A 22468-nucleotide genomic window follows, 5' to 3' on the forward strand; every position below is an offset into this window, starting at 1 on the left:
AGTATTTTTGTATTTGCATATATTTATTTACAAAGAAGAAGATAGAAGAAAGGAAGGAAGGAAGGGGAGAGAAAGAGAGAAAGAGAAGAGAGAAGAGAGAAGAGAAGAGAAGAGAAGAGAAGAGAAGAGAAGAGAAGAGAAGAGAAGAGAAGAGAATGGACACACCAGGGATTCTTGCCATTGCAAATTCTAGACACATGTGCCACTTCGTGCATATGGCTTTACATGGGTACTGGGGAATCAAACCCAGGCCATTAGGCTTTGCAAGCAAACACAGTAACCACTGAGTCATCTCTCCAGCCCTGACTCAAAATTATAAAGCTGGCAATTATCCCTAATCTGGCCTACAAATTTAGTTTAATCCCCATGAAATTTATAGCTTGCTGTTTGTTGTAGGAATTTACAAGTTGATTCTAAATATGTGTACAAATGCAAGAAACCAGAATAGTGAGGAGGGAGGGAATTACCATGGGATATATTTTATAATCATGGAAAATGTTAATAAAAATTTTTAATTAAAAAAAAAGAATCAAGTCTCGGACACAACAGAGACTATAACTGGGATCCTAATATCCACATCAGCTGAGCTCTTAACTTCATTGATATCCTTTCAGCACAAGTATCCTCAAATTATGTTTTCATAAGCATGATTTTATATTAAAATTTGAATTATAAAATAAAAAAAGAAACCAGAATAGACAAAGTAGACTTAAGAAAGAAGAAGAAAGTTGGAGAACTTATATTTTATAGTTTCAAAACTTGCTACAGGGCTAAAGTCATTAAGTCAATGCTGCTGGGCATGTAGTGCAGTGTTAGGGTAGTTAGAGCACGTGCTTAGCACATGAGAGGTTCAGAGATCTGCTGCCAGAAAAAAAGACAGTGCCATCATGGGATAAGGATTCTATGTTGATCCAAGAAATGATGCTAGGTCAATAATATAGCCACATATCAAATAAAGAATTTAGATCTTTACGTCACATATGCTAAAATGAACTCAAAATGAGACATACACCTAGATTCTTAGAATGAAAGACAGGAATAAATATTGTGATTGTGAGTTACATAAAGATTTCTTAAACATGAAAATAAAAGCATAAGCAAGAGAAAATAAAATTGATAAATCCGACTGGCTCAAAACTAAAAACATTTTACTTCAAAGGACACCACTAAGCTTAAAAGACTATCCATAGATGGAAATATTTTCAAGTAAAATATTTAATAGAAGATCTTTATCTAAACTATACAGCACTTTGATAAACCAATAATTAAACAAAAGCAATTGAAAAAATGAACATCATGGTTGAGCAGACATTTCTTCAAAGAAATTATGTAAGTGGCCAATAAATAAATACATGAAAATAAATTGCCTATCAGGCCAATGAACATAAAAACCACAATGGATACTACTTCACAAACACCAGGATTCAATTATTAAAAAGAAAGACTAGCTGGAGAGATGGCTTTAGCAATTAAGAGCACTTCCTGTGCAAGTATGAAGGTCTGAGGAAACCTGAGAAATTGTTTGAGTTTGATCTCCAGGACCCACATAAAACAACTTTGAGTGGTTATGCACACCTGTAAATCCAGTACTGAAAGATAGCAAAAACTAGTGAATTGCCAGGGCTCCAGCTCAAGTAAGAAATGACTGGGTAGAAGGGCAATAGCAGAAGAGTAATGGAACAGTACCCGGATGTTTCCCTCTGCCCACAGCAGGTGAGTACACCCAACCTTGGTGAGAATACAGGATCTGCATGAGCACATATACTTGCATAAGCCACATTACACACGCAAGCAAAAAAAAAAAAAAAAAAAAAGGCAGGCAATAAGTTTTGGAAAGAATAGATAGAAACTGGAAACCTCAACCACTGATGATTGAAAAGAAAAATAGTGAAGCTACAGGGAAGGGGAACAGGCATTTTTTAAAAAGTTAGACATAAATTTACCTTACAGATTAACAATTTCACTCCTGTTGATCAACAAAATCAAAGACATTTATTTACAAAGGGATTTTTATATCAATGTTTATGGCCAGAGTTAGTCACAATAGTAAAGAAAACAAACAATTCAAATATCCACCAACTGGTAAATAGATAAAAAAATAGAATATCATTGGACAATTAAAAGGAGTGAGGTATCAATACATGTTACAGCATGACTAAACTTCAAAAAACATTATGTTTGGTGAAATAAGCCTAATTTAAAGACCACATGCTATATGAATCCATTTTTTTTAATTTTTATTTATTTATTTGAGGAGCGACAGACACAGAGAGAAAGACAGATAGAGGGGGAGAGAGAGTGGGCGCGCCAGGGCTTCCAGCCTCTGCAAACGAACTCCAGACGCGTGCGCCCCCTTGTGCATCTGGCTAACGTGGGACCTGGGGAACCGAGCCTCGAACCGGGGTCCTTAGGCTTCACAGGCAAGCGCTTAATCACTAAGCCATCTCTCCAGCCCTATGAATCCATTTTGTTGAAATGTCCCAAATAGGCAAATCCATAGAAACAAAAAATGTGCTGGGGTGTGGATTTGCAAGCTTTTAATCTCAGCACTCATGAGACAGAGGCAGGAGGATCCCTGAGAGTTTGAGGCCACCCTGAGTCTACATAGTGAATTCCAGGTCAGTCTGGGCTAGAGACTGAGACTCTACTTCGAAAAACCATATATATATTTTGTAGGGGAGGTGAAATAGCCTCTACCTCTCCTGCTTTAATTCTTACACATGTTCTTTGCCTGAGTATAGGAATCAAACTAATAGAATGAAAATCAACAAGACAAAAGCATTAAAATTTTATTAATTTACATGTACATTAGGCTTTGTAGAAGACAACAAACCTCCAAGGAAATGTACAAAGGTAAATACTTTTATGCCTTTTTGGACACGTGATTGGATTAGTAGTAGGGCAAAGTGATCTCTAGATTAAGGTAGTAAATTCTAGAGAAGTCACTAATAGTTATCTAAGAGAATGTGAACCTCCTGGAACAATAGGCATGATTTTAGCAAATTTATTTATTTGGATCTGTTGCAGAGCCATTATTATCCTGTGATGACACCATCTGCCTTCTTACCTTGATGGACGGGTATCATTCCCAAAGCAATCTTTGCCACTTGGTGTATATAGAAAATGACAAGACAATGAAGTTTTCTGCAACAAATTTTCCAGGTGATTGCAGTATGAAATAATCAAGATATCAAATCAGTGTGTTTTGCAATGGAATGTTTTAAATGCCTACACTAGGGTGGAGAAATAGCGTAGCAGTTAAGGCTCTTTCCTGCCAAGCCTAAGGACCTTGGTTCAATCCCCCATTACCAAGTAAACCCAGATGCACAAAGTAATATATGCATCTGAAGTTCATTTGCAGTGGTTAGAGACCCTAGTGCAACCACATTCATTCTCTCTATCTCTCTCTCTCTGGTTACAAATATATAAATTCCTACACTATAGGAAAGTAATGAGTAAGTTAGTGTTAAGCATGATGTCTGTATATCAACTAATATAATAATTAATATTTTTTGCCAACTTAATTAGATTGAGAAACTGAGAAACACCTAGGAGATTATTGCATGTATCTTGCATGTATCTGTGAGTGCATGTACAGAGACAATTGACATGTGGAACAGCAAAGGAGAGAGAGAATGGCCTATCCTGAATATGGGTAGCAGGGCACACAGGAGACAAAAGTAGTAGAAAGAGGAAGCCAGCTAGTATGTGAAAGCTCCACTTTTACTGAGCGAGATGGTTCTTACTGCTGCCATTCCCTGTGGACATCAGACACCAGCCTCTTCAGCTTTTCAACATGGACTCTCACCAGCAGCTGTTCATATAGCTTCTAGACCTTCAGCCTTATATTGGGATTGCATCATTGCCCTGTTGTTCTGAGGCTTCCAGTTCTTTTTTTTTTTTCCCCCAACGGAGTAGCCACAATATTTTCTATTTCCCCAGTATATAGAAAGCCGTTGTTGAACTAACCAGCCTTCATTCATGCAAACTAATCTATTACATGTCCATGTATATGTGTTGATTCTGTTGATATAGAAAATCCAAACCAATTGATAAAGGGTTCCATTTAGAGATGATGAAAATGTTCTAAAATTAGTGGTGATGTTTGTGGATCTCGATAAACTTTCTAAAAATGGTTGAATTGTGCATATAAATCAATGAATTTATTTGTTCTATATCAGTAATAGTATTACAAGTAAATTTCAAGTGACTCCTCCATTATCAATGTCATTTTCATGGTACAAGAAAGCAAACATTTTCTTTTCATCAGGAATTATAACAGGGTTTGTGGAATTCAGGAAGAGTCCTTAAACCCCAAACCCTGGGTTCATGTTTGTTTTTTTTTTAATATTTTTTGTCCATTTTTTATTTATTTATTTTGAGAGTGACAGACACAGAGTGAAAGACAGATAGAGGGAGAGAGAGAGAGAATGGGTGCGCCAGGGCTTCCGGCCACTGCAAGCGAACTCCAGACGCATGCGCCCCCTTGTGCATCTGGATAACGTGGGACCTGGGGAATCAAACCTCGAGCTGGGGTCCTTAGGCTTCACAGGCAAGCGCTTAACTGCTAAGCCATCTCTCCAGCCCTCATGTTTGTTTTTAACCAAAGAGTTGGTTAAACAAGATTGAGAAGGATAGTATGGAAACCATTACATTTTTATTCAGAAATATCAAGGATAAGAAGGAGTGGGAGAGTTCAAGAACTGAGGATGGAAAAGTGGATACACTCATGGTTCATGGAAAGGGAGAGCAGAATTCATGAACTGAGCAAGAAGGGATGCATTCATGTGGTCCAAGAACCCATGTGTGAGTATAAACATGGGTCCTAGAGGCAAATCTGTGAAAGGGGATTTTTCTAAAAAGCTGTGTGCTTTCAAGGCAATCAAAATGCCATAAAAATAGTAACAGAGAAATGTCTGACAGTTGACTGCCAGAGTGGGAAGGACATACTCTTACCAGCCCAGGGGCCCAGACATGGAGATGTGAACCGCCAAAGAGCTGGAAAGGGAATTCTCTTATGTGAGCCCAGGTAAGCCTGATTATTTGGAGTCAGGGGTCAGAAACAAGATGGTACACCTGTGTCAGGTGTGAAAAACAATTGGCCTGGGCACAGAGAAGGGGTTTATCCACACCTGGGTGGGTTGCATACTCTAGAGAGAGATCTGATTGAGACAAGCAGACACTGAATTCTAGTTCTGTAGCTGAGGTAGGCTGGGTGAGAGTGTGATCTAAGAAAGATTCCCCTCTTGTGGGCCTTTCCCCTATCTAACTGTATCTGCCAAAACTGCTTGACTATTCCCTCTTAGAGCTACCATCATCCAGTAATTTTCCAGAATGATAAACACAAAGGGATACAGGAGAGACACTTCATATACATTCTAGGCTTTTTAGAAAACATGGAGTTGTTCCTTTGGTCACAAGCATGAGAATCTTTAAGAAAAATGGTAATGTAGACATTAAGGAACTGGGTGTTCTTTAAAAGGCATGGCCCATAAATATTACCATGGCAAAACTGGAAGAGTTTACATCATTTCCCAGTGTGCTGTTGGCACTGTTATAAACAGTCATGTTAAGGGCAAGGTTCTTGCCAGGAGAATTAGTATGCATATTGAGCATAATAAGCACTCCAGGAGCTTCTTGAAACAGAAGGAAAATGATTTGAAAAAGAAGGAAGCCAAAGAATCAGGCACCTGGGTTCAACTGAAGTGCCAGCCTGCTCCAGTCCGAGAAGCACACTTTATGAAAACCAATTGGAAGGAGCCTGAATTGCTAAAAATTATGACCTGTAAATTAAAAAAACAAAAAACAAAACTGAGAAGCTTAAATGTAAAATACAGTCATTACTTGTGGGATTTTATTCTTTCACTGTTTGTTTAAGCAAGGTAACTAGTCAATGAATTTTTCATTGTTTTTTTTTGTTGTTGTTGGTTATGTTTTTCACTAAAACTCAGGAGTAATATTGTCCAAGGGCAACTAGACTGCATTCTATTTGGTGGGTACATTCTCAGGCTGTGTCACATAGCAGTGTTACTTTGGAGCACAGTCATTTAAACTCTTAATTTCCCCTCATTTTTAAAGAAGAGGTAGAATTACAAATTATTTCTTATTTATTGAGAAGAATTACAATGGGATTTTTGCATTGTTTGATATATGGTAAGTGTACAGTCAAAATAAATGTAATCTATGGGTTGAATGCTTGATACTCAGTTATAAACCAATAGACCACCTGCCAATTATGAGATTTGTTCATGTTTGTCTAAGGCTGAACCATGACTAAAATCCTCTGGTCAACCATTCTGATTTATGTAAGATGGGTGCATGTAGACCAGCTATCTTACCTATTCCTTCTTCCTTCCATCTGGTTTTGATTTGCAGTTTCCTCAACTCTTTGCGTGCCTAAAAGTCTTGATGACAACTGTGAGAGACTGTGTCTCCTTTGAGTCACTGTCCTGTATATAGAGAAAGACTTCCAAACTGTTACAGCCTCCAAGTAAAGCTGGAGTGGCCTTGAGCATGGTCTTAGACCTATGGTAACTATGAAACAAGAAAGGACTTAACTTAACATTGGCAGTGTTTGTCAAATTTTACTTTCTGGCTATCATGATGGTGTTTTAGAGATTCAGAATCAGATAAAAACTATGTCTAAGGAGGAATTTATACCCTGCATATAAGAAGTGGATATCAAAGAGAATCAACTGTCCTCTGAAAATAAAAGAATATGAGGATGAGCAATAACGATTTTAGATTTAATACCTCTGAAAGGGACCCAAAATAGAATTTTGCTCAGGGTTTAATTAGCATTTTGCCAAGTAAAAGATCCTGTTCAAGCTACATGGACTCTTAGAACTACTTTATAAATTAATGTGCACCAGACTTTAAGTCAAAAACACACACTGACACAGAAAAGGAGAATTTCTAATACTTGCACTACTTTGGAAAAGATTTGTTTTAAAAACAAAACCTCCATAAAAATGTTGACTTATTTTTTGCTGTCGTTATTTTTCTTTCCTTAATTCTCATTTCCACATTCCTTTAGTTTAGTGATTTCTAGCTGACTCTACTAAGGAACAAGGTAATGAACAATGGGAGGCAAGAAAAAAAAATGTAGTGTAGCCTGCATGCTGATTTATTTCAGTACATATCTTCCATGATCATTTTAAGAAACAAAAACAAGAAACACTGTCTTTTCCATCTCCTGGGCATTGGATGGATCAATTTTAATATAGATCATGAAAAACAAAGAAGCTTTCACGCTGTGGTTAGGAGGAGATGTGACAACAGAGCAGAACATAGAGAGATTAGATGTTGCTGGCTTTGAATTAGGCACTAGACAAGGAATGTGGGAAGGTATTGGATTGTGGAAAAGGCAAGGGAACAAGTTCTTCCTGATGATTCTAGAAGAAATTCAGCCCTCTGAACACCTTGATTTTAGCCCAGTGGGATCTGTGTGAGACTTCTTCCTTATTGAAAACTAGCTCCAATGTCAGAGGACAGGGGAGGATGTGTGATTTCACTGAAGGATGATGACAGGGACATGGAAAAAGATAGAATGTGAAGGAAGAAGAAGAAAGAGATGAGAGATGGGAAGAGAGGGAGATGAGAGGAAAGAGTGAGAAAAAAGAGCGAATAGGAATGAAAGTATTCTGTTCCTTTCTTTTCTACTTAGGTACTCTCAGCAAAAAAGACACAGCTCTCACTTCAAAGGGGTAAGAGATAGTTTATTCTAGCAACAAATATGAGTAATCATGGCTCCCCAGTTCCATGTTCCAATGTGTAAACAATTCCATTAAGGTTTTATAGTTACAGAACAAAAGAAAGTCATATAGCAAGGCATTTTTTAAATACATTGTCTTACTATCAGGTAGGCAGGCTATAGCAAAGCCAGGACGTTTCTATCATAGGATTTAGATGCTACCTGATGGCATTCTTCACCCTTGGGTTGTTGGAAGCTGGTGGTCTGTTAATACTTTCTTAAAAGGTCTCACCTGATCAACTGATAATTACTAAGTTATTAGGTCAAAGAGGTGGGCAACAAATGACTATTAAGGGGCTAAAGGTAGCCTGAGGTAATTGGGCTTTGACCTTGCAACATTCCACCTCTTGGTGGTCACAGTTTTATCATTCCATTTAGCCTTGTAGGAAGTAGGTCCAGCAGTTGCAGAGCTACTCTGGGAACTGAATGATGCCTACCAACACTGGTAAGGGCAGAACTCCTTCACTATGTCTGCTAATTCAAATGCTAATCTCTTCTTCTTCTTCTTCTTCTTTTTTTTTTTTTTTTTTTTTTTTTTTTGGTTTTTCGAGGTAGGGTCTCACTCTGGCTCAGGCTGACCTGGAATTCACTATGTAGTCTCGGTGGCCTCGAACTCTCAGCGATCCTCCTACCTCTGCCTCCCGAGTGCTGGGATTAGAGGCGTGTGCCACCACGCCTGGCTAGTAATCTCTTCTTGAAACATCCTCACATCCATACCCAGAAATAATGCTTTATTAGCTATGTGGTCATCCCTTGACACTGTCAAGATATGTATGAAAGGAACTATCACATCTACAAAATTATCGATAACAATAAATTGTGAGGTTTTTTTTGGCGTGTGTGTGTGTGTGTGTGTGTGTGTGTGTGTGTTGTGTTGTGTGGTGTATGCATGTGTATTTACTATTTAAGGACCCATTGTGCTAGTCTGTGGTGGGGAACGGAGTGGTGCTTGCGGGGCTTGCCTGTCATTGCAGCAGCAGAACATTGGGTGTCTTATTTCATGTTCCTCAGCCCATTATCATTTAGAACCAGGGTCTCTTACTGTCTGACTGGTACCGGAGCTTATTATTTTTTGCAAGTCTGGGAAACTCCAGAGTCTCTGAGCCCCTCTGTGGTAATGAGGTTATAGACAAACATGGCCACTCCCAGCTATTTATGTGGGTCACACGACCTCTCCCCAGGGTGATAGGAACAGTAAACAACTGTTGAGGAATTATGGAACTTTGAACAATGTTGAGTAGCAATTTTCTCTGAATTGAAATATTCCTTCCAGAGTGGAGGAGGGAAATTCAGGAGACTCTAGAGATCAAGTGTAGGAGAGCTAAAACTTAAAAAACTCCTCCCTAAGATGATAAAATAGGTAAACAAACTGCAGTGGAGGACTCTTCAACCTGCCCTGCCAAGCTGCCTACAAGTCTTGCAGTGTGCTCCAGAGATGCAGCTTCTATGAGCTGTCACCTATGCTGGGGTGGGCTTTTCAGTGATGCAGCTGCCAGTAAGTCCCCCCATGCTCCCCTTAAGTAACACTTCACCCTGCTCTGTAGCCCCAATAAACTAATTCATTCAACAAAATACTTTTAGTGCAATTGTACTTTGGTGTGGTGTCTGAGCCATATCTGCGGGTGAATAAATGTGTGGTCTATTTCCCCAGGGATAGTTACATGCGGTACTTAGGTCCAAAACAAGGACACAACTGTGATACATGTGAATGCGTACATCGTAAATTTACATAAAGCATCTTCTATAGGAAATCTAATTTCCCCTAGTTTCTGGTCTTCACTTGAGGCTGTATTTTTTAAAATGGTCCATGTAGCTTTACGTAGCCTATTTCCTTGTTTTTGATTGCTGCTAACCTGAATCCCGAGAAGCAGAAATCACAGAAACCAAATGAGGCTAGAGGAGACCTGAAGGACACTATGAAAAGAGCAATGTCATTACCTTAGAAGATAAGGCTTGAGGGTAGGGTCAGGGAAACAGAGTGGAGGGTGATAGTAGGTGTGGCTAGAGAGATGTTCTTAGGAACCAAAAGTTTGTAAAGCTAGTGTGAGAGAGTTCACTAATAACAAATAGCTTAGAAATATTCCCATTTGATCCAGTATCTCTAAATTTCTCTATCTTTTTTTGCCCTGTTTCAGATACTTCTGTCTTATACTAGTAAACAAAGCAAAGCAAAGCCAAGTCAAGCAAAGTGCACTTCTCAGCCAGGTCTCAAGTTTTGGTTTAAGTAAATCTCCTAAATAATTAGGTACCCTTGACACCTAAATAATTCAGCTCTGTATTTATATTCTCTTGAATTAGAAGCAATATGTTCATTTACTCAAGCAAATGATTTCTTGTTTGACCCATGAGAGCATTCCTTTTCAAGTAATTATACATGTTTTTTCTTAGTAGAAATAGCTTTTATGCTGGGTGTGGTGGCACACACCTTTAATCCCAGCACTCAGGAGGCAGAGGTAGGAGGATTGCTATTAGTTCAAGGCCACCCTGAGACAACAGAATGAATTCCAGGTCAGCCTTGGCTAGAGTGAGACCCTACCTCGAAAAAACAAAAAAGAAAAAATAGCTTTTATTCCTGTTCATAAAAGCAACCCATGTTTATAATACAAAAAATATTGTAATACAGACAAGAAGTAAAATGTAAATATAACTATCATCTGGCTTTAACATTTTTGCAGGCATCATTTAAGCTTTTATTTATCATTAATAATACTTATTGAATAATTAAAACTCCACTGTTACTTCTTAGCATTTTAGTGAGTTTTGTATCACCTCATCTGTGACCCCATTGGTCACTACCATCTGTAAAGAGAAGCTTTTCTACCCAAAAGAAAGAGTAGCAATAATATATGTATATAAACAAAAATATTTAGAGGACAGCTTGATGGACATGATAGATCCATTTAACCAGATAACGGTGATAGTTTTGCCCCAAGGTCTTATGATATCCCCAGCCATAGGCTTTTGATTAGATTTTCAGTACCATATAGGAATTCCTTCCCATGAAGCAGGCTTCAAGCCAATTAGAAAGTAGTTGGTTTCTTCCATAATAGACATGCCACCATTGCATCAGTTGGGGTATTTGGCCTGGATATCCAGCCATAAAGATTGAAGGGTCACTGCTGGTTAAAATTGTTAATGATGGGCTGGAGATATGGCTTAGTGGTTAAGCGCTTGCCTGTGAAGCCTAAGGATCCCGGTTCGAGGCTCGGTTCCCCAGGTCCCACGTTAGCCAGATGCACAAGGGGGCGCACGCATCTGGAGTTCGTTTGCAGAGGCGGGAAGCCCTGGCGCGCCCATTCTCTCTCTCTCGCTCTACCTGTCTTTCTATCTGTGTCTGTTGCTCTCAAATAAATAAATAAATTAATTAATTAAAAAAAATTGTTAATGAATTTTCTACCTCAACAGGCTGTATAGGTCTCTCCAGTATCCTGGCAGCTATTGAACAGAGAGGAGGCATCGAGCTCAGCTCCAACTTTATTTCTCAGTAACCTATAGCCCAAACCTTATGTAATTCTGTTTTAAGTTTTAAGTTCATTAACTGGAAGAGGTGGCATGCTTTATATGTGAACTTTCTGTTACCAAAGCTGGATGGCAAAACAGGAATCTAGGCAATATTCTTCTTATGTAGACAGAACACAAAAGCAAACCAAACCAGGAAAGTACACATTGAACCTTTTACTTTCATCAGATTTGTCAGTATCTTCTTGGCTAAAATGAGTTACCTGAACAAGCTAAAATTCATGTGGCAAGGATGTGTGCGCTTTTCTTATCAGAAAGACATGGCTAGTGTGTGCTGTATGCTACATAATTAAGAACCAGGTTAAGAAATCCAACTTACTGCAGAATACACAACCAGTAGTATTCAACAACTGTCTTCTCATGGTCATAAATGTGGTTGAAACATTTTTAAGCAGCTTATAATCTTATGTTATCCAACAAGGATGAGGATTTATACCTTCTTAGAAGGCTCTCTCACCATCTCAATGTTATTTACCTTTTTAGTAGCAAAGGCTACTTCATATGCCTGTTGCTAACCCTATTGCTGATGGTAAGAATAAAATTGATATCATTGATCTACAGTAGAAAAAGAAGTCACTCCTTAAGAAAGAAGAGAGTTCCTAAATCAGTTATCTGTTATTGGAACATAAAATGGGTAGGTTCACATAAAAGATGAGGCAACGTGGCAGCTAGGAAGACAATCAACAACATCTGTAAAGTGAGCTTGGGGTGAAGGTGAGAATGAAGATCTTAAGCAAGGTAGAAATGTGATGATGGAAAGCATATGGGTAAAGAGACTGCAAGTAAGAGGCACACCTTTTAGGGCTTCGCAGATAGAAGTAAAGCTTTTGTACTTCTTAATAAGAACAATAGAATTTTTTTTTTAATTTTTTGTTCATTTTTTAAATTAATTTATTTGAGAGTGACAGAGAGAGAGAGAAAGAGACAGAGAGAGATTGAGAACGGGCGCGCCAGGGCTTCCAGCCTCTGCAAACGAACTCCAGATGCGTGCGCCCCCTGTGCATCTGGCTAACGTGGGACCTGGGGAACCAAGCCTCGAACTGGGGTCCTTAGGCTTCACAGGCAAGCGCTTAACCGCTAAGCCATCTCTCCAGCCCAAAGAACAATAGAGTTTTAATCAGGGGAGCGCTATATTAGGATCTGAACTTAATGGACTATCACACTATCTACAGTGCAGAAATAAATTAAGTGCAAGAATGGATATAGGGAGATTATTAATAATAAAGAGGGATTAAGTTGAGAACTTATTGTACAGATCATTTGAAAGAAGATAATAGCTTACCTAGAATGATATGGTATGAGGTACATTGGGGTTGTGTTTAACAACAGCATCAAGGACTTTTTAAAAATTTATTTGAGAGAACGAAAGATGCAGAAAGACAGCGAGAGTGAGAGCAAGAGCGAGAGCAAGAGAGAGAGAGAGAAAGGGTGCACCAGGGCCTCTAGCCATTGCAAATAAACTCCAGATGCATGTGCCACTACAAAGTATCTGGCTTACATGGATGCTAGGGAATTGAACCTGGGTCCTTAGGCTTTGCAGGCAAACACCTTAACCACTAAGCTATCTCTCAAGGTCCAAGCACTATTTTTTGGCTGGCGTGGGGGGGTTGATGTAGGGTCACCACACCAGGCCAGGCAACTTCTGGCTTTAAATTTTTTATATATTTATTATTTATTTATAACCAGAGATATAGAGAAGAGAGACAGATAGAGAATGGACACGACAGGGACTCTAGCCACTGCAAATGAACTCCAGACACATGTGCCCCTTGTGCATCTGGCTTACATGTGTCCTAGGGAATCAAACCTGGGTGTTTTAGCTTTGCAAGCAAATGCCTTAACTGCTAAGCCACTTCTCCAGCCTGCAAAGACTTTTTTTTTTTAATTTCAGGATTACATAGCTTGATCAATTATGGAAGAATTCATGTAACAAAGACTACAGGAAGCCATTTTGATTTGACTAGGGCAACTACAAGGTACAAATGTTGAAGTTGAGATGCTTCTGAAATATTTTCAAATAAAGGTTAGATGTATAGGTTTAAAATACTATGCATTATTTACACATAAATGGAAAGTGATATCAAAGACATTAATAATGTAGAATATAAAATGGGAAGAGTTTTGGAAGTCTAACAATGAGGCCTGAGGAATACTACTATTTAGGAGGCCAGCCAAGAGGATGAACATATTAGATGGCAAATACAGCTGAGAATTACCAAAAGAAAAATCCAAATATCGAAAGATGATCAGAAACCAACCAAACAAAACATTTCAATAAGGAGGAATGGTAATGTAAACTGACGAATTTAGATTGGTTAGTAACATTGAATCATAGTGCAGAGTTAAATCAGGAAGTTTATATGAGGTTACAACTGCAGAAAATGGATTGGCGTGGGTTGGTGAATAGGAGTTGTGAAATGGAGACATTGGGTAGAGAAAAATGTTGAGCACTTGCCTTTGAAGGGGCATAGCATATAAAATGAGAAGTGCAACTATAAGAGGGCTATAAGATAATCATGGACTTAAAGGTGATGAGAAGCATCCATTTTATAAGTGGTTTTATATGCAGGAAAGCTTATATCAAGACTAAAGTTTTGAGAAATAGGATATAATGGGAAATACATGTATTCCTTTATGTGATTATACAATTTGAATTTATATGTTTATATATCTTTATTTTATGTGAACTATTAAAACGAAACATTTGTTTGCAAGGGAAGAAAATGCCACACTTATAACAAAGTAATAAAATATTTAATTAATGTACATTGCACAAAGTTTGAAAGTTAGCAGTTCTAGGTTTGTTTCAATGGCTTACAAATGTCCTCAGACCTCTGGGGTAGGTTCTCTCAAACTTTTCCATTCTGCATCCTCATTGTGCCATTGGTATTATCCCTTATGGTTTCCAGGTGGCTGCCACTTCTTTAAATCTGTCATTTTCATACACCAGCATCTCAAGCATAAAATCAAGGGAGGAGGTATGGATGACTAAAATCCTTTCTATACCAACTGTTGCCTGCTTATTAGAACAAAATCTTTGCCTAACTCTATTGATGAACTTCTGTATCCCATTAGTGAAAACTGGGTTACATACCCCAAGATAAATTACTAGAAAAAGAAAGTAAATTGTCTGTTATTTGACATTTATGAATGTTTCATCTTCGAGGCAGGCACACTTTCAACCAAAAACAGGAGGGCAATGAAGTGAGGCCAGGGAAAGAGATTGAGTAAAGGAAAGGTGGAGGGAGGGCTAATCAAAATCTAAGAGGATGTAAATAAGTCATATGGAAACCTACTTTTTTGGACAATGGAACACATAGGAGCCATTGATTATTACTAGAAAATTTTCAGTGCCAGGGAGGGGATATCTTCCAGTCAGTTTTTGGCCAGGGACATCCCCAAAACATTACAGGTAATTGCCAGGCCCTTGGTTTCCCACCAGGAACAGATGGTAAGACCCTATTGCTGAAGACTCCACATACTTGGGCTGCAGGTTTCTGAGAAATCCTGTTGGAACTGACCTGAAAACCTCCTCCATGTAGACCAGCTGACAGAAAGCTGAAAAAAACCATGCTGCATGCAGTTCTATGGGGGAGAGAAAACACCAGTGAAGATACCCAACAGTGGACACTTCAAGCCTTATATTTAGCCAAACAGGCCAAATGAGTCAATGGGTACAATAGTGGCACACCTGTTATGTGGGAAACCAACTGCCCTCTAATTTGACTGGAGGCCCACTCCATGGGAGGGAATACATCCCTGATACTGAAAACTTAAAATGGGGGTTGTCATGAGCCCTAGGGGTGTAACATCTACTGGTGTCTGGCTAAATGTATATACTATGCTCATCAAACTACCCAGTAAGCACTTCTCTTAATGTTCATACCCATATATTAATGCTACTCTCACTTTTGGTTAGAGAAGCTTCTCTTTCAGGTGGTAATGACCTTGAGATGACTCAGAAGGCTTGGTGCTGAGAAGAAGTGTCCGAGGAGCGCTCAGCACTGAAATATCTCTATCACACCTTCCAAGGCTCAGGGTCCATTGCAGAAGAGGTGGTGGAAAGAATGTAAGAGCCAATGGAAGGGTAGGACTCCTTACAATGTGCTCCTCCAGGTAGAAAATGGCCTGGATATGCATGATCTCACAGTGCCTGACACTACCTACACAACACCATCAAAATAGGAGGAAAAGATCATGACATCAAAATAAGAGACTGATTGAGAGAGGGAGAGGATGTGATGAAGTTTCAAAGGAGAAAGTGGGGGAAGGGAGGGCATTACCATGGGATATTGTTTACAATAATGGAAGTCATTAATAGAAATAAATAAATAAATAAAAATAAAAATTAATTGAAAAATAACAAAAAAAGAAGAATATTGAATGAAGTTTAGACTGGCAACTCTGAGATGGCTCCCATCAAGACTGTTTGCCTCAGAAGCCTTATTGATTCATTCACTTGTGTGGGTGAATATAAAATCAGTTGACAATATCAAAACTACACATAACATTGTAGGATATAATTAAAAATAAAAATAAAATAATATATAATTCCCTTACCTCCCCTCAGTAAGCAACCATTTACATGCATTTTGGCATAGAAGCTTTGAGAACGTTTCTTTACTTAAAGAATACACTTCAAAATTGGGTGCAGAACTAGGGATGTAGCTCAGTGGAAGAGTGCATGCCTAGCATCCATGATGTCCTGGGTTCAATCCCTAGTATTAAGCAAAAAAACAAAAAAACAAACAAACAAAAAAAGAACACAATCAAACAAAATTTGGAGCATGCAGTGTGTATACATGATACATTCTACATTTTTCACATGAAGTACATTTTTTGAACTGAGATGCTAAAACTATAGACTACATCCTAGTCAATTGTGGATTTCTGTTTTATTCATAATTCTTATGTGTGTTGTTCTAGCTATATATCAGCACATTCATTTCTTTACACCCTTAACAATGCTAAGAATAGCCATCTTTGAAAATCCTGTGACAGTGACAGATCAGTATAATTTACTTTTCTCTTGGAAATTAAGAGGGTTTCTGTGTTTGTATTTTCCATTTTTACTTTTGTTCTTTTATTTTGCTTCATTTGACTTGATTTGTGAGAATTCCTTTACATGTTAGAGACATTAATTGATCGACATGTAAGGTAAAATTTATGTTTTTTTTTCTTTAATACTGTCAATACTTTATGAGAGCATTATAGCAAATTTTGTGTTTTAGAGGAATTAATAAAATCTCTCTGTTACAGCTTCTGAAGCAGCTGATTCTATTAATTAATATCTAGGTCTTATGGGTCAAACAGAACTGGGTTTGAATTCTGGCACTTTCTCTGATACAGTATGAACAGCTTTAAGAAAACAAGTCAACTTTTCAGATACTTTATTTTCCCATCTGTAAAATAGATATAATTTTAGCACATTTAAAGTCTTATTGGGGTTGGGAAAGTGGATCGACAATTAAAGTTGCTTGCTTGCAAATCCTATCAGCCTGGCCTCAATTCCCAATCCATCACAGGTAGGATAAAAAACATGATGCAAGCATCTGGAGTTTGTTTGCAACAGCAAGAGGCCATGGTGTACACATACACAAACACATGCAAATAAATATTTTAAAAAGAATTTTATGTAAATTATATGCAGATAATATATAAAAAGATTCCAAGGGAATTGTATATAAATGTTATTCAATTTTAGCTATAATTATGAGAATAAGAATATTGTAATTATAATAATCTTTACACTAAATTTTAACAAAATATGAACATATATTTGTTCTGTCCTTAGATGTAAAAATAAAAATATAAAACTTTTTTGTTGTTTTTTAAAGTTTAGGGAGACTTTGTTAGATTACGAGTAGGAAGGAGGAGAGATTAGGAAGAACTTCTACCCATGAGAAGCCAGGAGGGGGTAAAGCCTCCAAAATATAAACCTTTTTATTTTATTTTATTTTATTTTATTTTATTTTATTTTATTTTATTTTATTTGAGAGAGTGGGAAAGAGGCAGAGATTGAGAATGAGAGTGAGAGGGAGGAAAAGAATGGGCACAACAGTTCCTCCAGCCACTGCAAACGAACTCCAGATGCATGGGCTACCCTGTGCATCTGGCTTATGTGGGTCCTGGGGAATTGAAATGAGGTCCTTTGGCTTTGCAGACAAATGCCTTAACCGCTAAGCCATCTCTCCAGACCCAAAATATAAATCTTTATTTAAACCTAATGAAATTAAAGTAGATTCACATGAATTAAAATTTGAACTTGAATATTATTAATTCTGTAACTATTATTGAGGCTTTTGAAGTCATACATCGTCTCCTATAAATTTAATATTTTTGGGCGTGGTTGCAGACGCCTTTTATCCCAGTACTAGGAGGCAGAGGAAGGAGGATCACCATAAGTTTGAGGCCACCCTGAGACTCCATAGTGAATTCCAGGTCAGCTTGGGCTAGAGTGAGACCCTCCCTCGAAAAACAAAAAAAAAAATTTTTTTTTAATTTTTATTTTTTTTTAATTTGAGAGCGACAGACACAGAGAGAAAGACAGATAGAGGGAGAGAGAGAGAATGGGCGCCGCAGGGCTTCCAACCTCTGCAAACGAACTCCAGACGCGTGCGCCCCCTTGTGCATCTGGCTAACGTGGGTCCTGGGGAACCGAGCCTCGAACCGGGGTCCTTAGGCTTCACAGCTCAATTTTTTTTTAAATAGTGTCTGTTGGGTTGGAGAACTGGCTTAGTGGTTAAGTGCTTGCCTGTGAAGCCTAAGGACCCCGGTTCGAGGCTCGGTTCCCCAGGACCCACATTAGCCAGATGCACAAGGGGGCGCACGCATATGGAGTTCGTTTGCAGTGGCTTGAGGCCTGGCGCGCCCATTCTCTCTCTCTCTCTCTCTCTCTCTCTCTCTCTCTCTATCTCTATCTCTATCTCTATCTCTATCTCTATCTCTATCTCTCTGCGTCTTTGTCTGTCGCTTTCAAATGAATAAATAAAAATAAACAAAAAAATTAAAAAAAAATAAATAGTGTCTGTTAAATGATTAAAAATAATTTTTGAAGTTATCCTTTATATAACTGTTCCAATTTGCACTATTTTCAGTGAATCCAGTGGATTATTGACTAGGAGTAATCAGATATTTTTCATATTCATGCTTTGTTTGGAAGTGTTAATTAAAAGTTAAAGAATATTAAGAATCTTATGAAAACATTAAGAAACCATAGGCCTGTAGTTTTTCAGAAAGCTTGTCACTACTTAGGTAAATGATCACAGAATTAGTGATATAATCAGGTATTTCTCCTAAATATCAAGGGTGATGACAAATTTACTTTCTCTGTGTCTGTTTCTGTACCTCTGTTTTTTTCTGTCATATTGTTCACTGGTGATAATTTTAAAGGGGATTATTACTATGCGATGGTAATTGTATGAGGATTTCTTCCACTGGGTGGAGCTATACTTCATGGAAGCCCAGACAGGGCAGGAGAGTCTGGGTTGGGGGTGGAATACTTTTCTTTGGCAGTACTCTATAAAAGAAGCACTACCTGGATTTGAATTCTAGCTGTGCTTCTGAGGAGCTCCGCGATCTTAGACAAGTTACATAACCTCTCTGTACTTTGGTTTGTTCTACCATGGGGATAAGAGTAACATTGATCCCAAATGGGTATGAAGAAGATTTAGTGACTTGCCTTCTTTTTAAATTTTTACTTAATTTGAGACCGAGAGGAAGACAGAGAAAGAGAGAGCGAGAGAAAGAGAGTGAGAGAGCATGAGCACACCAGGGCTTCTAGCCACTGCAAGCAAACTACAAACACAGGAGCCACCTTGCGCATCTGTCTTATGTGGGACCTGGAGAATCAAACCTGGGTCCTTAGGCTTCACAGGGAAGCACCTTAACGACTAAGCCATCTCTCCAGCCCTAGATTTCGTGACCTGATAGCTTTTAAGTACCTAAGAGGTAGTCAATAAATATTGTTATGGTCCTGTAGTGTGCTGTTCAACTGCTGTCAGAGCACAACTATATGAAAAACTAGATTATAGGTTGAATATACATATAAAACTTGGGTGTTGCTGTAGAGAGAAATACCTCCGGACCTCTGAAACTTCCATGCTCCATTTGATTAGAAAAGCAGGGTGGTGACAGATGGAAAGAAAAACAGAGCATTTGACAGTGCATTAAGATATTTGTGCTAGTGCTTTTCTCTCATGAAGGAAGGCATTATTTTATATAGTATAACAAATAAATTTGATTGTTTGCATTCAGAAGACAGCATCAAAATCCATTCATTATGTCCACTGGCTACTGTGGTTATTCAGACATCTGTTGGCATATTGCTTGGTATAACTGAATCATGAAGCACTCATTCAATTTTCAGACCTGGAGTACAGTGCATTTAGGAATTAGCTCAATGTTTCATCAATGTCTCTTATGAAAAGGACAGGTAATAGGAAGATTGCCATAATGTCTGGTATCAGAACCATGTCAAGAGATTGCTGACTGAGGTAGAAGCTTGTGAAACAATTCAGGCAACCTCCCCCTGCTTTCTTTCATTTTCCTCTTTCCAAGAGAATGGCTTATGTTTCCTTTGTGTCAGCTGTGGCAGGGAAATGTATAAAATTATTGTGAAATATAGAATTACAGTTTTTGCTCTGAATTATAGTTCCTTTGCATTTAGCAGCAGCCTTGAAGGAGAGAAGTATCTGAAGAGCCATGTGAACCTCAAACACTGGCATTGAAGCTGTATCTGAGATTTGAATTTTTTATAACATAGTCTGCTTGAGAACTAAAAGGTAACACAGAATGCCTGATAGTAACACCTGTAAAGAAGCAAATGGTAAAAAATAACCTCAGATGCTTGTTTACTCTTTCAAATGGTTCCTTTAATATCTCTTCTTGTGTGGAGAATGAATATAACCCTAAAATTGTGAATATAAAATGGGACAACCCACTTGAGACCCCATAGTTTCTTGCCTCATATAAGTTAACTGCTCATATTTACATTTTTAAATTGTGGAAGAATATACCTAACATAACAATTATTATTTTAATCATTTTAAGTATATAAATCAGTGCCATTAAATAGCTTCATGTTGTTGTTTCATCACCATCACCATCCACTTTCAGAACATGTATTTATCTAATCTATCATTTATCTCCGTGATGCTTTAATAAGTAGAATTGTCTCAGTTACTAAGGACGTGATGATGATTAAACTTTAGAGCAGAACTTCTCATATGCTTTGCCTTCTCTAAGTGTTTCACTCCTCATCTCAACCCACATTTCAGTGTCTCCTTGAAGCTGAAGAATTGTTATATCTGAGGCTCCTTTTCACTTCATCTGCATTCTCTGCTCTTCAGGTAACGTCTTCAGGCATTTATTTTTCCCCATAAGGTGGTATTGTGAATTTGTCTAGAGGATTCTCAGAAAGGTGTAGGTGGATTTAAGCCACCCAAAATCTCACCTTTCAACCAGATAGCATGCTAGGGCAATGTGTACCAAAAGTTAAAACACCTCTTTGGTCACATACTTCATGACTATGGCTTATATCATTGATTTGCCACTTTTCTCAGTCATGGATTGAGTATGGGTTATATAGCTTTCTCCTCCCTATTAAACATTCCTTCCTGGAACAAGCAGAATGGCTTATAAAGCTCACAAAACTCACATGAAACTTACTAGACTCAGTGAGCTCAGAAAACTCATGAGACATAAGAAACTCCCCTCTCTGAAGTTATATAAGCCATAAGAAGTTGTTTGGGGGAAAGGAGACTTTCCCTTGTACTAGCTGCCTCCAAATTGTGCAGGAAACTCTAGCAGTGCAGTTTTTGTGTTTCCTGACTCATCAACCATGCTGAGATGGATGTTTTGGCTATATAGATGTCCTGAGTCAACAATCTTCCTATAAATAATTCCTTACTCATGGTTCAGCAAGTATCCCTAGCATCCTTATTGGTTCAGCAAGGTGGACTTAGTTGGAATTTTATTTTTCTGTTGTTGCACACTCTGGGATGAATAGAGATTGACTCCCCAGGAAAACCATTGCTATATGGTTATACCACACCCATTGTTTGGAAAATATTTATAATAAACACAGGGAATTCAACATATCAGCTTATTATTATTTTGGAAAAATAATTTACTAACATGACTAACTTGAACAATGCCCAAGTCTCATCTTTCTTGTCCTAATGCTTTTGCTTTCCCATTCTTGGTACCTCTTCCTGCTTTCTAGTCATATTGGCTTTACATGTATTTTTGTTGAAACAATGGCCATTGAATTGTTGCAAGTGTTATATTGAAAAACATAGGCATGTACATTGATAAAATAGATATCATAAATGATGAATGACATAAGGACTGAATACTGAAACTTAGGATCACATTGTAATAGACTGATGTGCTGTGTAAAAATAATAACATAAAAATGGATATCTTATAACTAAAGAATTTAAGTTCTTAGGATTTTTTTTTTTTTTTTTTTTTTTTTGGTTTTTCGAGGTAGGGCCTTACTCTGGCCCAGAATGACCTGGAATTCACTATGGAGTCTCAGGGTGGCCTCTAACTCATGGCGATCCTCCTACCTCTGCCTCCTGAGTGCTGGGATTAAAGGTGTGTGGCACTATACCCAGCTTAGTTTTTAGGTATTTTTATGAAAACAAATTTCCTTTGGATTTTTACCTAGGAATTTTGATTAAATTGCTTTGAATAAAGAACAATTTATACTAAGACAATAACTATTATATTATCTAATAGAGTATTAGATATAATAATTTCTCAAAGAAGTTGGAGAGCTTGCCTTTGAAAGCTTAGTTAATTCAGTCTCCTATGAGGACACTTGCTAGTAAATTCAGATTAGCTGATATATTGAATCAATAGAGATTGCTTGTCTGCGTGTTAAGGTACAAAATACTTTTAACATAAATATCTATTTTTTAAGATGAGAGAGACAGAGAGAGGGAGAGAGAAGACAGTGATATCACTTTTAGGTGACATTATGCCAAAACCCAGCTATAAAATAGGGCTTATGCTTCACTGATGAAAGGCATGATTTAGTATATAACACTTCCATCTCCATTCATCCTAATCTTTATTCTAAGGTTGAATGCCCTTGTGGTTGCAGGATGCTCCATATTGCCACTAGGGATAATGTTATTTATTTGCAGTCAGTGAGATACTGACTTCTAGCTGTGCTTAACAAGAAAC

General features: G+C 37.9%; 1 non-coding gene across 1 annotated transcript; it reads left to right on the plus strand.

Annotated features, from left to right (window-relative positions):
- The first annotated feature begins 21596 nt into the window (after positions 1-21596).
- Positions 21597-21666, plus strand: LOC123456941. Its single transcript, XR_006634800.1, has one exon. It is a non-coding gene; the product is annotated as a small nucleolar RNA SNORD82 (small nucleolar RNA).
- The last annotated feature ends 802 nt before the right edge of the window (positions 21667-22468 follow it).

The sequence above is a fragment of the Jaculus jaculus genome, chromosome X (assembly GCF_020740685.1).
Source record: "Jaculus jaculus isolate mJacJac1 chromosome X, mJacJac1.mat.Y.cur, whole genome shotgun sequence".
Lineage (NCBI taxonomy): Eukaryota > Metazoa > Chordata > Mammalia > Rodentia > Dipodidae > Jaculus > Jaculus jaculus.